This window comes from Tursiops truncatus, chromosome 13, assembly GCF_011762595.2.
Source record: "Tursiops truncatus isolate mTurTru1 chromosome 13, mTurTru1.mat.Y, whole genome shotgun sequence".
Lineage (NCBI taxonomy): Eukaryota > Metazoa > Chordata > Mammalia > Artiodactyla > Delphinidae > Tursiops > Tursiops truncatus.
This window is the reverse complement of record NC_047046.1, coordinates 41,670,787-41,690,351: the sequence shown is the minus strand read 5'-3', so window position 1 is coordinate 41,690,351 and position 19,565 is coordinate 41,670,787. Positions and strand designations below refer to the sequence as shown.

At 41.3% G+C, this 19,565-nt stretch overlaps 1 long non-coding RNA gene across 1 annotated transcript in view; it reads left to right on the top strand.

Annotated features, from left to right (window-relative positions):
• Positions 1-2,687: 2,687 nt before the first annotated feature.
• Positions 2,688-19,565, top strand: part of LOC141276260 (uncharacterized) — a 72,614-nt gene continuing 55,736 nt past the window's right edge. Inside the window, exons 1-2 of the long non-coding RNA XR_012325529.1 lie at positions 2,688-2,770; positions 7,381-7,457. This is a non-coding gene — a long non-coding RNA (uncharacterized lncRNA). The remainder of the gene's footprint in view (positions 2,771-7,380; positions 7,458-19,565) is intronic.

The following is a 19,565-nucleotide window of genomic DNA, read 5'->3' as shown; positions in this document are numbered from 1 at the left end:
GAGAAGCAGCCCCTGCGGGAGAGAGTGTACCACACAATGGGAGACAGGTGACTTCTCCCTCCATGGTGCCCTCTCGTGTCCTGCCAGTGTCTGCCATTGGCTGAACCCCTGGCAGAGGAGCCTGGGAAGCTTAGTTTACAGGGATTTGTCTTCCTGCAAAACCACATGAAGCTAGGGTAGGGCAAAGAATGAACACATGGTGTCCTCCTCTTTAAGAGAAGAATAACAAACAGTGTGAACTTCATAGGATTATTGTGGAGACTAAATGAGATTATGGGAAACCCTTAGTATAGTCGGCACACACTAAGTGCTCAGCAAGTATTAGCTAAAATTTCACAGTTTGAACTTAAATAGGGACACTGTGTACTTGAAATCGACACTTTGGGGATTCTAAAATATCACCAATTCATTATAAGAAATATTAGTGATGTAATTAGACTTAGTGGAATTCTTTTGTAATACTGATATTGACAGAGAGTTGAACACCAATAGTATAGGCTAATTGTGTTATAATGGCAAAAAGAGGATAACCAAGACTTAGGCAAATAAGTGGCAGAGTGTAGACCAGGGAACCACCATACAGGGATGCACATCCTAGCTCATTGGTAACTAGTTGTTTGACATTGGACTCGGGGCCTCAGAGCTTTCACTGGTGAAATTAGCAGCCTAGACTAGATGACCTCTAATTTCTTCCCGTCGTTGCTATCCTCAGAAGGAATAGTACAGAGCACAGGAGGCCATTATTAAATTAACTGGTGAGAATGACAACTACTCTTCTGGTATATTTTTCTTCTATTACTGTTTTTCATTAAATTAAGGGAAGATTTCATTGTAAAAGTGTTCAAACTGACTTTTTTTGTCATGAAAAAAATCAGGAAGTAGATTTCTTTATATCTGTATACCTATGTACATGCAAGGAACCTAATATTAAAAGGCTGTACCGTAGTGTATCAATTACATCAAACTTCTAAAGTTGTTAGAATCAATTTAATTCATGTCCAAGCCAGTAAAAACAAATTGCTTATCCAATAGCAAATAATTTAGATTCTGAAGTGAAAACGTCGCCCCATGTGTCTATTAACTGTCTCCAGAATTGATGTTAATTATTATGATCATCGGTAAGCCATGATCAATGCACAGTGTTGAATCCTGTGCAGCAGACGCTGCGTGCGAGGCTCAGAACAAAGCTTGGCCTCTGCTCTTTTAAGCTGAAGCTTTTACGTACCAGGAACTTACTAAAGTCAGAACTGTTGAGCTGTACCTTACACCCTTGGACTTCCTTTTCAGGATAGTTCTTTAAGAGAGATAGTCCAATGTTTGCAGCAGTAGATTCAAGGAAAATAATCTTTTACATGTATTGAAACTAAGTGCAATTTATATTACTTTACATATCATGCATCCTGAACAATAAGAATTACTTGCTTTGAGGACATTAAACATATTCAAGTTCTAATTGTAGATAGCTGATCATTAACATTTTTATGCAAATATAAAAGTAATATCTTGGTATTTTTAATATCCCATTCTGTGGAAAGTCTCAGTTATTCCTTTGATTTCTCTTTTCTTCTGTCTCCTTTTATCCTTTCACTACTGACCCTGGAATTATCTGTAATGTGTACCAGCTGTTTCTTTTCTGTGTCTGGTTTTCTCACTTTATTATTCCTATTTCTTATTATTCTTATCGTTGAGCTGGAAGTTGGAAATTCGGATGCTCAGGAACTCTCTATTCAATTGGGGGTGTTTTGAGTGCAAAGTCCATGCTATAGCCAGGGCCGTAGTGTCAGCTATTAAATCCTGGTTAAATAGGAGATGCTGGGCATGAGAGGGGAGAAGAGGAGGAAAACCAATGTGGAAAAACAGATAGGAACTGCTCTCTGGTGGGAAAAGTGTAAGAAATTGTCCCTGCTTCTGGATACGTGTCACTGGGTAAATGCCACAGAAGAACCGAAGTCACACAAAAATGGGGAAGCGACAGACTTGTTAAAAGAAAAAGGAAAACTGGCCTATTAAGCTTAGTCTAACCAGCTTACCATTCTTTTTATTGTCCATCCCCCGAGCTTGGTAAAAGTTTTTGCCTCATTTGGGAGCAAAACAAGTCCTCTTCTTTTTGTCGTTGTTATTGTTTGGGGTTTTCCATTCTGTTTTTTGTTTGTTTGTTTGTTTTGTTTTGTTTTTGCTTTGTAGATGCTCCTTGGAGTAGAGAATATTCTTTGAGCAAAGAGTAAAGAGGGCTTGACCTTTACTTTGGGGAAAAAAATGTGCTCCCAATTACCGTAATTATGTTTGCAGAGGAGAAATATTGAGAACAAATCACATGGTTGGATGGATGCTGTCCTGAGGATGAGGAGTGCTTACAGTGACCAAGACTTTCAGGTCTATGACTAGGTTAGGACCGATGAGGGTGGATGTAGCCACTGGGGATCCTCCACCTGGGCTGGGGGATTCTACTGATTACCAGAACCACTCAAAATGATGTGTTGAGGTTGAGAGTGGGGCTTGGGAGCTGAGAAGCTGAATCTAAGAATGCGGTCTCTGATCTGGTCCAAGACCTACATTTTTAGAACAATTCCCTAGTAGCTACTTTTAGAGACTTCCTTTAGTATGAAGCCTAGCGTATGTGTGCACCATTATCGGTATAGTCTAGGCAGTCAGTTCTTGAAATAATTTTGTTTCTCATGGTTGTAGGTGAATAGCTCTCAGATGGCAGCTGCATCAGGACAGCAGAGAGCAACAGTCGCTGTGGGCTGCTTTTCCATCTGCTGGCTCATAGGTGGGTAGAATCTGTCCTCTCTCCTCTTTTAGCAACTCTGAACCTGGAGCATGTACTTCTACAACCCGGCTGAATCATCCTCCCCTCTCTCTCCTCCAATAAACCCCTGCCCTTCTCTCACTAAACTGTCATGTTTATAATCTCACTTTTTTTCTCGATTCATTTTATACTTTGTGTTATTATTTATTAATTTATTAATTGCTTCCAGACTTCAGCTTTATTGTTATGAACTATTGTTAATATTTTAATGGTATTTAGTTCCCTCATTGCTGGTATTTATCTCTTCACCATCAATTCCCTATTCCCAGCTGTTGTTTTGAACTAGCGTTATATATTATTATGTTTCTTCATTGCCTCTTCTCTCTGTCACAGCTGACTGCTTTTTTACCTCTCCCTCTGTGGACTTTCCTACTGTTCTCCCTCTCCGAGTTGCTCTGAATACTTTGTTGTACCTCTCTCCATTCACTGCCCTTCCAATAAAATGCATGATATTTTTCGATTCCCCTTTACTTCTTCTCTAATAGCTTTCTCTGTTGCCTTGGGGGCATTTTATGGTGCATTTATTCCCTAGAGCACAGCCAGGGTCCCTCTCCCTCTCCCTCCCCGACCTTTCTGATTCAATTCCAGTCTCCTCCACAACCTTCTCATCAACGGTTCCCAACACTCCCACTCCCAGGGCTGCCCTTGCAGCCTTCTTGTTTTTGCTCTGGACTCAGGTTTCTGCTCTGGTTTTCACCTCACTGACTCCTATCCCTTCCACATTTTCTGAACTTATCCATCTTCTTTAAAGTGGTTCATCCAGCCTAGGCTTTTATTCTAAATACATAATATTCCTTCCCCCCAAAAAACTACCCTACATGTATCTTTTCCTCTAGAATTACATACTAATGTTTATTGAGTATCTTCTGTAAAACAGGCTTAAGAAACCATTGTAAGAGACGTAAATGCAATATCTCTTTTAATCTCAGCAAGGACAATAGTAGTTCTGTGAGGGAGGTGTTACCCCTGATGCGGAAACTGAGACTGAGGAAGTGAAATGTTTGTCCTCTCTTACATGTTAGTGAGTGGTGGGCTGGGATATCCATCAGGTCTGACTCCAGAACACAAACTCTCGACCACCAGCCTCTGCCAAGCCCATGGACAACAGCTGTCTTGACTGAGTGAAGGCAGCCTCTCTATTTCCTTGGCCCCCATCATTAGCAGCTTCCCTGTCCTAATAAAGGAGTTGAACCCTCATTTTCTGTAGCACTTTAGCTGGCATTTTTTCTCTTCACACCACTCTGTTAAGGATATTCCATCTGTTCTTTCTCCTCCTTGGGGAGGAGAGCTGTCTGGCAGTAGACAATAGGTGCAGATGCAGGCAGCAGGTGGCCCAGGGAGTCTGTCACTGAGCAGCAGGAAGACATAGGCTGTTGATCAGGCAAATCTATGAAAGCACCTGGGGATACAAGGACCCAGTCCTGAGGGACCTGGGGCATCAGGCTGGGAGCTAAAGTGGAAAGTCAGGCAACAGATAAGCCATTGATGTAGATACTGGAACTAGGGCACAAGGTGGGTTTGTACACAAAGATTGAGGTAAAGCCCAGGAACATGGACCGGATCCAAGGGCAGACTGACATGAGGTAGAGCTGTGGACTGGGACTGGCTCTGTCCCAGAGTCAGGGGCAGATGAGGCTCTCGTCGAGGCTGTGACCTTGGTGTGATGTGATGAAGCCTTGGAAGGTGGTACCAGGCAAGGAGAAGTCGGTTTGCTTATGAGAGATGCTCTAAAAGTTGGACATGACATGGTGAATACGAGTAGCTTACATCATTCCTGAAGGAATCCCTGATGGGACTCAAATTTTTGTTTTTATATTTACTTTTCTATCGATGAGCCAAGAACTCAAATTGGTTTATCTAAAGACCTGTTAAAAGTGTTGATTTGGATCAACCCATATTCTTTTTTTGGAGGTATGCAATTAGTTTTAAGTACCTAGGTTGCTTCTAAGAGTGGTACTGCATTAACAGGTTAAATAACCAGTAGTTTTGGATGCCTATTTGCAGAAAACATTTTGTTCGTTGATGTGGTAAGAATCATTTTCCAGTAGGAGTGAAAAATTACTCCATGCTTCATGTTTCTTATAGTTTCCTGTGACCAAGTGCTGGCTGGAGTTAGAGGTTTACTCTGTGGCCATGAGACCCAAACCTTTCCTGATCCATGTACCTTCTAAGGTTGTGGGTTTTTGTTTTTGTTTTTGTTTTTGTTTTTTTGCTCTGATTTACCCAGTACTTTGTCTCTTGAATATGGTGGAAGTTAGCAGGAAATACCCACATGAAATGAATGCTGTTGGGTCCTGCCTGCATGACAGGAGGTGCAGCCCTCCCCTTCCTGCTGCAGAGTTGGCTGCTAACAGCTGAGCTGCCTTCCTTTCGGTAGAATTGCGTACGTTCCCTCCCTGGTCCCCATGCATCCTACAGCCAAAGGCCTGACTGGTGCGGGGGCACAAAAGACTTGAGACGGCACTGATTTTGTAGTATAATTCCTGCTCCAGATCTCCCTGTGGGATCAGACTCCCTCACGCACTTTCTCTGGAAAGTCCTCTGTCCATCAACCATGAGCACTCAAATCCCAGTCTCCAGTTTCACTTTGACTTGAGGCATTCGGATAGAAGTGGTAGAAATAGGGCAAGTTGCTCATCAGCCTCTCTAGAGATCAAGACTTGTCCAATTTGGTGCCAAAGTCACACAAACCTGACTTGAAGCCACTGTTGTTTGATCTGAGGCATCTATGGGCCCCTTCAGGAGGGTGGATTGAAATTCATTCACTTTTCATTCCATGAGTTTAAGTGTCAAAAAGCCTTGATAAATCGTGATTCTGTTACCAGGAGGGCTAACAATAAGATGGTAAGAATAGCAGCTATCATTATTAAGAACCTAATGTGTGTGGGTGCCAGGCAGTGTGTTACGCAATTTATCTCCATAATTCCTTTAACTCCTAAAACAACCCTGCTAGATGAGTGTGGTGGGGACTGCCGGTGTCCCCAGCAAAACGCCCAGCCTGCTGGCCACAGTCACAGAGTTGGAGTGACGCATCCAGTGAAGGAGCACATTTCCCAAGCCCCTTCCAGCAGGGTGGGACCCATTGCTAAGGGGTGTCTCATGTCAGCTCTTCCCTTTTTGCAAGGAAGCTCCCACTATGAGGACAAGGATAAGGCCCTAGGGAATCACAGAGAACTATGCTGGAGAGAATCTCACTTTCTGCTCTATGTGTTTGAAAAAGTGCATTTTTTTTTTTTTTTTTTTTTTTTTTACGTAAGATTGAGACATTTCTATATGGTTTGAACCGTTGTGTTTTGGGGATTCCTTTATTACAGTAGCTCTTATTCTCTAACTAATATGGTAAATATTATTATCCCCAGTTAATAAACTAAGACACGGAGGCACAGAGCAGATAGATAACTTTCCCCCACAGCAATATCAGGAGTGAAGATTCGAACCCAGATGTTTCTGCTCAAAAGGCCACTGAGAATTAGTTTGTCAAACAGTTTCAGTTCCCTAGAGAATGGAACCTAAAAAGTCTAGTAAGGCAAAGGGCCAGAAAAAGTCTTAAATGAAGGTGACATCAGAGGGAGATTCTGAGAAGCCAGGTGACAGGGCTCTGTGACCCTGTGGCACTGCCCTGGGTTGGGTGCCCACAGTGAGCACTGGGGTTACTCAGGGAGGAGAGACTATTCCCGACATTTTGTACCGAGTGTAGCCTGTAAGACACCCTAAAGCAGCACTTCTCAAGCTCTGCAGTGCATATCAATCACCTGAGGGTCTTGTTAGAATGCAGATTCCGATTCAGGAAGAGTGGACTGAGGCCTGAGATTCTGCATTTTCATATGCTCTCAGGTGATGCCCATGCTGCTGGTCTGGAGACCACACTTGGAGTAACAAGAATCTGTGAGGTTTTCCATTTCAAGGGTGAGCATCCTAGACTTCAAAGAGCAATTCACCAAGAGCGCCTGGTACTTAAATTAACCAACTCTATTTACACTCTAAATTACAAAACTCTAATTCCCAGAGTGCCTTTCAGAGAAGTGCCTGGCCATCAAGACACATGGATTGTGCAGTTTGAATCACTGGCTCTGTGGATTTTGCTGGTACTGGTCTGCAGGTGATAGGATTTTACAGTTATGAGATGCAGTGGTATGCTGCAGATCAAAATATTTTTCACTTATTTGACTCTAATCTACGGGGAAGGGGTGAAATGGCCAATTGATTATAATTCAGAATATAAAAAGATCGAAGTCCTACAGCACATAGCAACAGTGCTGTCCGCAGAAAAGGAGCAGGAGCTCACGGGAAAATGTTCATGTAGTATATGAGGCATTAAAAATTCTGTTACATTATTCTTGCCACCCAGACTGTAATGAAAATGGGAAACAGCACCAACTTAACCCATTCTCATTACAATTGTTAGATTGTAATCTCATGTTCTCCCTCAAGAGAATGCTAAATGAGATTTTAAACAAAAGAGAGGACAGAGAAGTATGGAGAATAAAGGAGCCAATAGAAATTGGAAACTTAAAAAAAGTGATGCATGGTAGACTTCCCAGTGTTCATTTGAGGCTTTCTCTTTACTTTAGAAACAAGAACAGAGAACAGAGCATTGCAAAGACCAATTTAAGCCTACGTGGAAAATCCATAACGCAACCCAAACCCGGTAAGTATTTAAAACAAAAAGGAAAATGACAGGCACAAATTTGCTCTTACCCTTCAATAGCTGGGTTCACTTTAGAGAAAAAGACATGAAATTACCAAAAAAAAAAGAAAACACAGGCAAAAAGACAAAAATAACAACAAAACCCTGAGAGGAAGAACCTTGTAAATATCATCCTCTGTACACAGTTCCTGTTTGGGCTCTCTCTTCATTTTTGACACTAGGCATGTGAGAATGCTTAGATCACATGCATATGCTTGCTTTATCCACTTTCATGTTGCTTGCGGGAATGAAGAGTCTTTGAAGGTAACGTGTGAAAAATATATAGGTGGGGGACTTCCCTCGCGGTCCAGTGGTTAAGACTGCACGCTTCCAACGCAAGGGGCACGGGTTTGATCCCTTGTTGGGGAACTAAGATCCCACATACCATGCAGCATGGCCAAAAAAAAAAAAAAAAAGTGTAGTGTGCATGGAAAATACCATGAGAGATACGTCTTCCAGGATTTATGGAAAACCTTGGTATACTAGATGTAGTGGTGAATTTTTCTGAGAAAGCCATACATGCCAATCAACTTTATAAACATTTATTGAGTACTAATTAAGTCCAAAGTATTATGATGGTTACTATACAGGGTCTAGTCTAAATTCATTCATTACTTAATGCATAAAATATTTATAGATCTACTATGGGCCAGACTCTGGAGCTGGGGAAACAGTGTTAAATAGAGAGACAGAATCCTTATTATATCTAGTTGAGTGGTAGAGCGAGGCATTACACAAATAAACAAGTAAATTACTGTATAGCTACAAGTTGTTGTAAGAAATGGAAAATGAAAACAAGATAATAAGAGGACAAAGAGGGAAGATCTAAATGGGTGGGAGGGAAAGGTCTCTCTAAGGAAGTGACATTTAAGGAGGACCCAGCAGGACAAGTAAAACGTGGGCAGAAGAGTGTTCCTGGTGGAGAAGAGCGACTAGTTACCAGCCTCCTCCGTAGAGGAGATAGACGGGTGTACCGCAAGGTCTATTTAGGAAACAGAACCCACTCCAGGTGTTTCAAAACAGGGAGTTTAATCTGAGAAGTAAGTTTCAAATATTTGGAAGCATTGAAAAACCTTAGAGGCAATTGGACTTCAACCCCAAGATTAGCTGCATCATCTCTACGACTGGGGGATAACAGGGAGAAGTAGTGTCCCCAGAGCCCAGAAACAAAGATGTTTTTGGGAGAGCTGAGGGAGAAGTTATTTGGGTGGGGGCTGAAGCCCTGGGGGAGGCTGGGTCACTGCTGTCAATGCCACCTGAAAGCAGGAAGAGACAGGGGGAAATATCCTGGCCTCTCACTTCTTTCTTCCCTCCAAGCTTCAGCAAGTGCCTCTCATTGGCCAAACTTTGCTGGCAGCCAGTTGGCAATGGGAACCAAGCAAATGTAATTTGCAGAGGGGAGGAGAAGTGGGGAGTGGATCTGAGAAGTGAACACCAAAATGCTGATCAATACACAACATGTAAACCAACGATACCTGCTATAGAAAAATATAAAGCAGGTAAAAGGGAGTGCAGAAGGGCTGGGTGTTGGTGGGCACGATTTTGCACAGAATAGTCAGAGGTCACTCTGGTCTGGGGACAGGAATGGAAGAGAACGAAGTGCATGCAGTGACGGAGGGAGCCTCGCTTCTATCTGGGGGAAGGTTTTCCAGGCAGAGAGAAGCAAATACAATGACCCCGAGGCAGGAGCTTGCTTCCGTGTGTTGAGGAACAGCAGGTAGGCAGTGTGGCTGAAGCCCCATGAGCCGTGGGGTCAGAAGGTGAGATCAGAAAAATACAAGGGGAGAGTAAGGCTTAGCAGATCGCATGGGAGTTTCTAGCTATGGTAAGAATTTTATTTATTTTTAACTGAGTGAAGTGGAAAGCCACGGGAGATTTTTGAGCAGAGCAATGGCTTGACCGGATTCAAGTTTTTAAAGCATTGATTTGGCGGTGACATGGGGAGCAGGAGAAGCAGGGAGAACAGTTAGGAGCAGTGGTGTGCTGGCAAATGTTTAACAACTGGCTCTACAAAGAAAAAAACAAGTAAATAAAATACAATTACTAGTTGTTGTAAGAGATGGAAAGGAAAATAGCAGGGAAATAAGAGAAAGACAAAGAGGAGAAATCTGATTAGGATAGGTGGGAGGGAAAGGCCTCTCTGTGGACTTGACATTTAAAGAGAGACCTGACAAGCCAGGTACACATCACAGGTCATCAAGTCTGTTTCTCTGGGTTTGAATGGGACCATCTGTCAGCAAGTCCAGATGTTGGAGAAAATGTACTTAAAGAAAGAAACAAACATCCACTAGGGAAAATATATTCTTCTGTTTCTTTGGTAACATATATTCCAGTATTTACGATGTTCTCAAAGGATTTGTGTCTAACTTGAATCCACCCTTCTGCACTTGAAGCCTTTTCTTTATTATGAGTAGAGAATGGAGAGTAGTTCACTAAGCCCCAAATTTGGTCTCCTTAAGTTATCCACATGCGATTCTTGGGGCTGAACCTTGGTGTAGCTGAACTGCTCTCCCTGCCACGTTAGTCCTTGATGACTGATCCTTTATTTTGGCGAAGTTAGGGAGAATATCGACAAATCTGAATGATGTTGCGAGTCACCTGAGCTGTTGCACCAGCCTGTTCAGAATTTCTTATAGCCTCTGGATACCAGCACTAAATAAGATGCAGAATGAGCCACAAAGGGACCTGCCCTGAGGGTTTTGCAATTCCCACTGTCGAAGCCCAAGAATTCCTGAAGCGAGTGGAGGAAATGAGAAGAAAAACCAGCTGAAACAGTTCATTGAACCTGCTCTGAGTTTATATGTTGTGTTGTTCTGACAGCTTTTTATAAGTGTGTTGCATGGATATGGTAATGGAGATGGAGAAGCAAAGGTTGAAATTGAACAGGCACATAAATACAGAAAAATTACCAACACAGTATATATACACTATTATACAATTATATCAAAGCAATGTTGTATTTCAGGAACATCTCTGCTCTATTTACTGTTTTTCAGGTAAAGAATATAGTTTTAAATGAGAGAGACTTTGAAGGGATAATGAATAAATCTAGGAGTATGCTATTGTTGAGAGCATGTGGTGGTAATTCACAAGAAGGAGGAAAGATTTAGGCTAGTAATATAAATGTGTAACACTGCTAATGCAAGTGTGGCATTAGGCCAGAAAAGGCAAAAAAAAAAAAAAAGAATACAGAAAGAATAGCCTCGGGAAATGATCAAGGTTGTGAATAGAGAAACAATAGTGATTGGTCGTGCTAGATGCCTTTGCTACAGATATATTTTGTAGACGGCTGTTGGTTCGTGCCCATTTTACAGGTCAAAATGTGAACTTATTGTTTACTACAAATCTCATTGTCGTAGTTCTTGGTCCTATGTCATATATTTATATACGTGTGTGTGTGTGTGTATGTGTATATATTTCTTTTGGTACTTTTTTTGTTTTCTTTTTTAACATCTTTATTGGAATATAATTGCTTTACAATGTTGTGTTACTTTCTGCTATATAAGAAAGTGAATCAACTATACGTATACATATATCCCCGTATCCCCTCCCTCTTGCATCTCCCTCCCACCCTCCCATCCCATCCCTCTAGGTGGTCACAAAGCACCGAGCTGATCTTCCTGTGCTATGTGGCTGCTTCCCACAAGCTATCTATTTTACATTTGGTAGTGTATATATGTCCATGCCACTCTCTCACTTTGTCCCAGCTTACCCTTCCCCCTCCCCGTGTCCTCAAGTCTATTCTTTATGTCTGCGTCTTTATTCCTGTCCTACCCCTGGGTTCATCAGAACCATTATTTTTTTAGATTCCAAATATATGTGTTAGCATACAGTATTTGTCTTTCTCTTTCTGACTTACTTCACTGTGTATGACAGACTCTAGGTCCATCCACCTCAATACAAATAACTCAATTTTGTTTCTTTTTATGGCTGAGTAATATTCCATTGTATATATGTGCCACATCTTCTTTATCCATTCATCTGTTGATGGACACTTAGGTTACTTCCATGTCCTGGCTATTGTAAATAGTGCTGCAATGAACATTGTGGTACATGACTCTTTTTGAATTACGGTTTTCTCCAGGTATATGCCAGGAGGTGGAATTGCTTGGTCGTAGGGTAGTTCAATCTTTAGTTTCTTAAGGAACCTCCATACTGTTCTCCGTAGTGGCTGTATCAATTTACATTCCCACCAACAGTGCACGAGGGTTCCCTTTTCTCCACACCCTCTCCAGCATTTATTGTTTGTAGACTTTTTGATGATGGCCATTCTGACCAGTGGAGGTGATACCTCATTGTAGTTTGATTTGTATTTCTCTAATGATTAGTGATGTTGAGCATCCTTTTATGTATTTGTTGGCAATCTGTATATCGTCTTTGAAGAAATGTCTAATTAAGTCTTCTGCCCATTTTTGGATTGGTTCGTTTGTTTTTTTGATTTTGAGCTGCATGAGCTGCTTGTATATTTTGGAGATTAATCCTTTGTCAGTTGCTTCGTTTGAAAATATTATCTCCCATTATTAAAAAATCTTTATTGAGGTATAATTGCTTTACAATGCTGTGTTAGTTTCTGCTTTATAACAAAGTGAATCAGTTATACATATCCATATGTTCCCATATCTCTTCGCTCTTGCGTCTCCCTCCCTCCTACTCTCCCTATCCCACCCCTCTAGGTGGTCACAGAGCACTGAGCTGATCTCCCTGTGCTATGCGACTGCTTCCCACTAGCTATCTATTTTGTGTTTGGTAGTGTATATATGTCCATGCCACTCTCTCACTTTGTCACAGCTTACCCTTCCCCCTCCCCATATCCTCAAGTCCATTCTCTAGTAGGTTTGTGTCTTTATTCCCGTCTTACCCCTAGGTTCCTCATGACATTTTTTTTTCTTAGATTCCATATATTTGTGTTACCATACGGTATTTGTCTTTCTATTTCTGACTTACTTCACTCTGTATGACAGACTCTAGGTCCATCCACCTCACTACAAATAACTCAATTTTGTTTCTTCTTATGGCTGAGTAATATTCCATTGTATATATGTGCCACATCTTCTTTATCCATTCATGCGATGATGGACACTTAGGTTGCTTCCGTGTCCTGGCTATTATAAATAGAGCTGCAATGAACATTTTGGTACATGACTCTTTTTGAATTATGGTTTTCTCAGGGTATATGCCCAGTAGTGGGATTGCTGGGTCATATGGTAGTTCTATTTGTAGTTTTTTAAGGAACCTCCATACTGTTCTCCATAGTGGCTGTACCAATTCACATTCCCACCAGCAATGCAAGAGTGTTCCCTTTTCTCCACACCCTCTCCAGCATTTATTGTTTCTAGATTTTTTGATGATGGCCATTCTGACTGGTGTGAGATGATATCTCATTGTAATTTTGATTTACATTTCTCTAATGATTATTGACGTTGAGCGTTCTGTCATGTGTTTGTCGGCAATCCGTATATCTTCTTTGGAGTAATGTCTATTTAGGTCTTCTGCCCATTTTTGGATTGGGTTGTTTGTTTTTTTGTTATTGAGCTGCATGAGCTGCTTGTAAATTTTGGAGATTAATCCTTTGTCAGTTGCTTCATGTGCAAATATTTTCTCCCATTCTGAGGGTTGTCTTTTGGTCTTGTTTATGGTTTCCTTTGCTGTGCCAAAGCTTTTAAGTTTCATTAGGTCCCATTTGTTTATTTTTGTTTTTATTTCCCTTTCTCTAGGAGGTGGGTCAAAAAGGGTCTTTCTGTGATATATGTCATAGAGTGTTCTGCCTATGTTTTCCTCTAAGAGTTTTATAGTGTCTGGCCTTACATTTAGGTCTTTAATCCATTTTGAGTTTGTTTTTGTGTATGGTGTTAGGGAGTGTTCTAATTTCATTCTTTTACATGTAGCTGTCCACTTTTCCCAGCACCACTTATCGAAGAGGCTGTCTTTTCTCCATTGTATATTCTTGCCTCCTTTATTAAAGATAAGGTGACCATATGTGCGTGGGTTTATTTCTGGGCTTTCTAACCTGTTCCACTGATCTATCTTTCTGTTTTTGAGCCAGTACCATACCTTCTTGATTACTGTAGCTTTGTAGTATAGTCTGAAGTCAGGAAGCCTGATTCCTCTAGCTCCATTTTTCTTTCTCAAGATTGCTTTGACTATTCGGGGTCTTTTGTGTTTCCATACAAACTGTGAAATTTTTTGTTCTAGTTCTGTGAAAAATGCCATTGGTAGTTTGATAGGGATTGCATTGAATCTGTAGATTGCTTTGGGTAGTAGATTCATTTTCACAATGTTGATTCTTCCAATCCAAGAACATGGTATATCTCTCCATCTATTTGTATCATCTTTAATTTCTTTCCTCTGTGTCTTATAGTTTTCTGCATACAGGTCTTTTGTCTCCTTAGACAGGTTTATTCCTAGGTATTTCATTCTTTTTGTTGCAGTGGTAAATGGGAGTGTTTCCTTAATTTCTCCTTCAGATTTTTCATCATTAGTGTATAGACATGCAGAAAATTTCTCTGCATTAATTTTGTATCTTTCTACTTTACCAGGGTCACTGATTAGCTCTAATAGTTTTCTGGTAGCATCTTTAGGCTTCTCTATGTATAGTGTCATGTCATCTGCAAACAGTGACAGTTTTAGTTCATCTTTTCCTATTTGGATTCCTTTTATTTCTTTTTCTTCTTTGATTGCTGTGGCTAAAACTTCCAAAACTATGTTGAATAATAGTGGTGAGAGTGGGCAACCTTGTCTTGTTCCTGATCTTTATGGAAATGGTTTCAGTTTATCACCATTGAGAACTATGTTGGCTGTGGGTTTGTCATATATGGCCTTTATTATGTTGAGGTAAATTCCCTCTATGCTTACTTTTGGATGCTTTTTATCATAAATGGGTGTTGAATTTTGTCAAAAGCTTTTTCTTCATCTATTGAGATGATCATATGGTCTTTCTCTTTCCGTTTGTTAATATGGTGAATCACATTGATTGATTGATTAGCTTATATTGAAGAATCCTTGAATTCCTGGGATAAACCCCATTTATTCATGGTGTATGATCCTTTTAATGTGCTGTTGGATTCTGTTTGCTAGTATTTTGTTGAGGATTTTTGCATCTTTGTTCATCAGTGATATTGGCCTGTAGTTTTCTTTTTTTTTGCCACCTTTGTTTCGTTTTAGTATCAGGGTGATGGTGGCCTCCTAGAATGAGTTTGGGAGTGTTCCTCCCACTGCTGTATTTTGGAAGAGTCTGAGAAGGATAGGTGTTAGCTCTTCTCTAAATGTGTGATAGAATTCACCTGTTAAGCCATCTGGTCCTGGGTTTTTGTTTGTTGGAAGATTTTTAATCACAGTTTCAATTTCAATGCTTGTTATTGTTCTGTTTATATATTCTGTTTTTTCCTGGTTCAGTCTTGGAAGCTTGTGCTTTTCTAAGAATTTGTCCATTTCTTCCAGGTTGTCCATTTTATTGGCATAGAGTTGCTTGTAGTAATCTCTCATGATCTTAAGTATTTCTGGAGTGTCACTTGTTACTTCTCCTTTTTCTTTTCTAATTCTGTTGATTTGAGCCTTCTCCCTTTTTTTCTTGATGAGTCTGGCTAATGGTTTATCAATTTTGTTTATCTTCTCAAAGAACCAGTTTTTAGTTTTATTGATCTGTGCTATTGTTTCTTTCATTTCTTTTTCATATATTTCTGATCTGAGTTTTTTGATTTCTTTCCTTCTGCTAACTTTGGGGTATTTTTGTGCTTCTTTCTCTTATTGCTTTAGGTGTAAGGTTAGGTTGTTTATTTGAGATGTTTCTTATTTCTTGAGGTAGGATTGTATTGCTATAAACTTCCCTCTTAGAACTGCTTTTGCTGCATCCCATAGCTTTTGGGTTGTCATTATTTCATTGTCATTTATTTCTAGGTATGTGTTGATTTCCTCTCTGATTTCTTCAGTGATCTCTTGGTTATTTAGTAGTGTATTGTTTAGCCTCCATGTGTTTGTATTTTTTACAGTTTTTTTTCCTGTTATTGATATCTAGTCTTACATCATTGTGGTCAGAAAAGATACTTTATACATTTTCAATTTTCTTAAGTTTACCAAGGCTTGATTTGTAACCTAAGATATGATCTGTCCTGGAGAATGTTCCATGAGCACTTGAGAAGAAAGTGTATTCTGTTGTTTTTGGATGGAATGTCCTATAAATATCAGTTAAGTCTATCTTGTTTAATGTGTTATTTAAGGCCTGTGTTTCCTTATTTATTTTCATTTTGGAATATCTGTCTGTTGGTGAAAGTGGGGTGTTAAAGTCTCCTTCTATTTTTGTATTACTGTCGATTTCCTCTTTTATGGCTGTTCGCATTTGCCTTATGTACTGAGGTGCTCCTAGGTTGGGTTCATAAATTTTTACAATTGTTGTATCTTCCTCTTGGATTGATCCCTTGATCATTATGTAGTGTCCTTCTTTGTCTCTTATAATAGTCTTTATTTTAAAGTCTATTCTGTCTGATACAAGAATTGCTACTCCAGCTTTCTTTTGATTTCCACTTGCATGGAATATCTTTTTCCATCTCCTCACTTTCAGTCTGTATGTGTCCCTAGGTCTGAAGTGCGTCTCTTGTAGACAGCATATGTAAGGGTCTTGTTTTTGTATCCATTCAGCCAGTCAGTGTCTTTTGGTTGGAGCATTTAATCTATTTACATTTAAGGTAGTTATCGATAGGTATGTTCCTATTACCATTTTCTTAATTGTTTTGCATTTGTTTTGTAGGTCTTTCCTTCTCTTGTGTTTCCTGCCTAGAGAAGTTCCTTTAGCATTTGTTGTAAAGCTGGTTTAGTGGTGCTAAATTCTATTAGCTTTTACTTGTCTCTAAAGGTTTTAATTTTTCCGTCGAATCTGAATGAGAGCCTTGCTGGGAGAGTAATCTTGGTTGTAGGTTTTTCTCTTTCACCACTTTAAATATGTCCTGCCACTCCCTTCTGGCTTGCAGAGTTTCTGCTGAAAGATCAGCTGTTAACCCTACGGGAATTCCCTTGTATGTTATTTGTTGCTTTTCTGTTCTGCGTTTAATATTTTTTCTTTGTATTTAATTTTTGATAGTTTGATTAATATGTGTCTTGTCATGTTTTTCCTTGGATTTATCCTGTGTGGGACTCTCTGCCTTCCTGGACTTGACTGACTATTTCCTTTCCTTTATTAGGGAAGTTTTCAACTATAATCTCTTCAAATATTTTCTCAGTCCTTTGCTTTTTCTCTTCTTCTTATGGGACCCCTAGAAGTTGAATGGTGGTTCATTTAATGTTGTCCCAGAGGTCTCTGAGACTGTCCTCAATTCTTTTCATTTTTTTTTCTTTATTCTGCTCTGCAGTGTTTATTTCCACTGTTTTGTCTTCCAGGTCACTTATCTGTTCTTCTACCTAAGTTATTCTGCTATTGAGTCCTTCTACGAATTTTTAATTTCATTTATTGTGTTGTTCGTCATTGTTTGTTTGCTCTTTAGTTCTTCGAGGTCCTTGTTACACGTTTCTTGTATTTTCTCCATTCTATTTCCAAGATTTTAGATCGTCTTTACTGTCATTATTCTGAATTCTTGTTCAGGTAGACTGCCTATTTCCTTTTCATTTGTTTGGTCTGGTGGGTTTTTACTTTGCTCCTTCATCTGCTGCGTATTTCTGTGTCTTCTCATTTTGCTTAACTTACTGTGTTTTGGGTCTCCTGTTCACAGGCTGCAGGTTTGTAGTTCCCACTGTTTTTGGTGTATGCCCCCAGTGGGTAAGGTTTGTTTAGTGTAGGCTTCCTGGTGGAGGGGACTGGTGCCTGTGTTCTGGTGGATGAGGCTTGATATTTTCCTTCTGGTGGGCAGAACCACATCTGGTCATGTGTTTTGTGGTGTCTGTGAACTTATTTTGATTTTAGGCAGCCTCTCTGCTAGTGGGTGGGGTTGTGCTCCTTTCTTGCTAGTTGTTTGGCATGGGGTATCCAGCACTGGAGCTTGCTGCTTGTTGAGTGGAGCTAGGTCTTACTGTTGAGATGGAGATCCCTGGGAGAGCTCTCACCGATGGGTATTACATAGGGCTGGGAGGTCTCTGGTGGTCCAGTGTCGTGAACTCAGGTCTCCCACCTCAGAGGTTCAAGCCTGACACCCGGCTGCAGCACCAAGACCCTGTCAGCCACACGGCTCAGAAGAAAAGGGAGAAAGAAAGACAGAAAAATTAAAAAAAATAAAGGTATTAAAATAAAAAATATTTATTAAAGTAAAAAAATTTAAAAAATAATTAAAAAGAGAGAAGAGAGCAACCAAACCCATAAACAAACCCACCAATTATAGCTAGTGCTATAAACTATACTAAGATAAACATAAAAATCAGAAGGTAGTCAGTCGCATACAGCAAACCCCAAGTCTACAGTTGCTCCTAAAGTATGCCTCCTCAATTTTGGGATGCTTCATTGTCTCTTCAGGTATCCCACAGATGCAGGTACATCAAGTTGCTTGTGGAGATTTAGTCCGCTGCTCCTGAGGCTGCTGGGAGAGATTTCCCTTTCTCTTCTTTGTTCGCACAGCTCCCGGGGTTCAGCTTTGGATTTGGCCCCGCCTCTGCATGTCGGTCACCCTCTGGCATCTGTTCTTCACCCAGGCAGGAGGGTGTTAAAGGAGCGGCTGATTAGGGGGCTCTGGGTCACTCAGGCTTGGGGGAAGGAGGGGTACGGAATGCAGGGCGAGCCTGCGGCGGCAGAGGCTGGCATGGTTTTGCAACAGCCTGAGGTGTGCTGTGTGTTCTCCGGGGGAAGTTGTCCCTGGATCACAGGACCCTGGCAGTGGCGGGCTGCACAGGCTCCCAGGAGGGGAGGTGTGGATAGTGACCTGTGCTTGCACACAGGCTTCTTGGTGGCTGCAGCAGCAGCCTTAGTGTTTCATGCCCACCACTGGTGTCCGCCATCACTGGTGTCCACAGTCACTGGTGTCCGTGCTGATAGCCACGGCTCACGCCCATCTCTGAAGCTCGTTTAGGCTGGTTCTGAATCTCCTCTCCTCACGCACCCCAAAACAATTGTTTCTTGACTCTTAGGCAGTTCTAGACTTTTCCCCAGACTCCCTCCTGGTTAGCTGTGGTGTGCTAGCCCCCTTCAGGCTGTGTTCACACAGCCAACCCCAGTCCTCTCCTTGGCATCTGACCTCCGATGCCTGAGCCTCAGCTCTCAGCCCCCACCCGCCCTGGCAGGTGAGCAGACAAGTCTCTCAGGCTGGTGAATGCTGGTCGGCACCGATCCTCTGTGTAGGAATCTCTCCACTTTGCCCTCTGCACCCCTGTTGCTGCACTCTCCTCCATGGCTCCGAAGCTTCCCCCCACCCACCCCCCATTTACACCAGTGAAGGGGCTTCCTAGTGTGTGGAAACTTTTCCTCCTTCAAAGCTCCCTCCCAGGGCTTCCCTGGTGGCGCAGTGGTTGAGAGTCCACCTGCCGATGCAGGGGACGCGGGTTCGTGCCCCGGTCCGGGAGGATCCCACATGCCGCGGAGTGGCTGGGCCCGTGAGCCATGGCCGCTGAGCCTGTGCTCCGCAACGGAAGAGGCCACAACAGTGAGAGGCCCACGTAACACAAAAAAAAAAAAAAAAAAAAAAAAAAAGAGCAAAGCTCCCTCCCAGAGGTGCAGGTCCCATCCCTATTTTTTTGTCCCTGTTTTTTTTTTTTTTTTGCCCCACCCAAGTACATGGGGAGTTTCTTGCCTTTTGGGAAGTCTGAGGTCTTCTGCTGGCATTCAGTAGGTGTTCTGTAGGAGCTGTTCCACATGTAGATGTATTTCTGATGTGTTTGTGGGGAGGAAGGTGATCTCCATGACTTATTCCTCCGCCATCTTGAAGGTCCTCTTCTATATATTTTTTTGAATGTCGATTTTCTACTAATAAAGACTGGTACAGAAGCTGGGCAAATGCTCCAGAATAACTTTTTACACTCGTGATGAACTGTAATATAATATGTCTTAGAGAAGAGAGAAGGAAAGTTTGCTAACAGTCTTTAAAATTATACTGAAGACTTTTATGCAAAGAGTGGTGATAATATATTATTATGTAAATACACACACATATGCAGTCTTATTGA